This window comes from Galeopterus variegatus, unplaced genomic scaffold (assembly GCF_000696425.1).
Source record: "Galeopterus variegatus unplaced genomic scaffold, G_variegatus-3.0.2 Scaffold3232, whole genome shotgun sequence".
Classification (NCBI taxonomy): domain Eukaryota; kingdom Metazoa; phylum Chordata; class Mammalia; order Dermoptera; family Cynocephalidae; genus Galeopterus; species Galeopterus variegatus.
The window spans coordinates 162,423-163,921 of NW_007729343.1; positions in this window are offsets into that span (position 1 = coordinate 162,423).

The following is a 1,499-nucleotide window of genomic DNA, read 5'->3' on the forward strand; positions in this document are numbered from 1 at the left end:
AACACCTATAACATCTAGAAGGACCAGAAGTCCCCTGGGCTACCAAGCCAGAAAGGGGGGACAACCAGGCACACCACCAGTGCCAGGGGGCCCACCCAGGGGCCTGAGGTATGGAGCCAGAGACTGGACCCCCTCCCACAACCAGGCACACCACCATTACCACCACCAACTAGGTAAGGAGCAGGCCCAAAACATCACCTCCATGTNGATCCCACATACAGACCGGTTCCCGCTCACTGGCTGAGCAAGGCGCGGGGGCAGCGCCGAGTGTTGCGATCCCGTTGCCGGTCCGGTCCGGTACGGGGGCGACACTGAGGGTTGTGATCCGTTGCCGGACATGGCAAAAAGATAAAAAAAAAAAGAAAAAAGAAAAAAGAAAGAGAGCGGGAGAAAGTAAATGAATAGAAAAAGGAATATTGTGCAAACAGTAAGCATAAGAATGCTGGAGTGGCTATATTCACATCAGATAAAGTGATTTTGAACTAAGAAGTATTACCAGAAAAGAAGAGGGAAATTTCATTATGATAAAATGGTCAATACATTAGGAGGACATAAAATATCCTAAAAACTCAGCTCCAAAATATGAAGCAAAAATCTTCTGGTCAAGATGGCAGAATAGACAGTACCCAGTGTCACTCTCTCCCACAAATCAACCAATACAACTATAAAAAAGCAAGAACAGCCAAGCTGGGGCTGCTAGAGCTCAGGGGAAGAGGAGGAGAGACCTACGGAGCATGAAGGCAGTAGAAGCCACGATGAGAGAAAGAAAAAACCGCTCCAACCGTTTTGAGCCCCTGCCACTGGAACTGCTGAGCACACGGAGCAGGAGCCAGCAAAAGCTGTAGCTATGCCCTTTGGATGGAGTTGCTTGGAGGCAGCAGGGGAGAAAAGGGCCTTGGTGGCTCCCATGGGCTCACATAGGAGCCAGGAGCCAGAACTGAAAAACAGGAGCCACTCAGAAGCTGGTGAGTCATCACAACGGACCGGCGTATAGCCTGTCCCATGGGAAGTGTTTGCAGCATGGGCGGTGGGGGGAGATGGGCCCACTGGGAGAACACTGGGACACTGCAAGGATAGCCAATCTGCTGCCCAATCAGTGCAAGACCCCTCGGAGGAGATTGCTCAGGAATATAGGATTGCACGGGGTGCAGTTTGATGAAAAGAGGCCCAGACCAGTGTTTCTACACAACCCAGGTGCACTGGGTTTCACTAAACCCAGAACTCCTATAAAGTCAACCATTAAAAGCTGAGCTGCACAAAAAACCTTCCCCAGGGAATCAACAGCAAAGCAGCAACTTAGCTCAACCACAGAACTCAAGTATTGGTCCCCACAGGAATTTGCCCCACTTTAGAAGTAAGCAGAGGACAACAAATTAGTTCCAGCACAGCTTAAGTGGTGAGAACAGCAAATAATCCAACACAGAAGTGAAAAAAAAACAGAGTACCCACAACCAGAGACAAAGTTTGATATTAACTTGTAAAGGTCTTATTTCACCAAA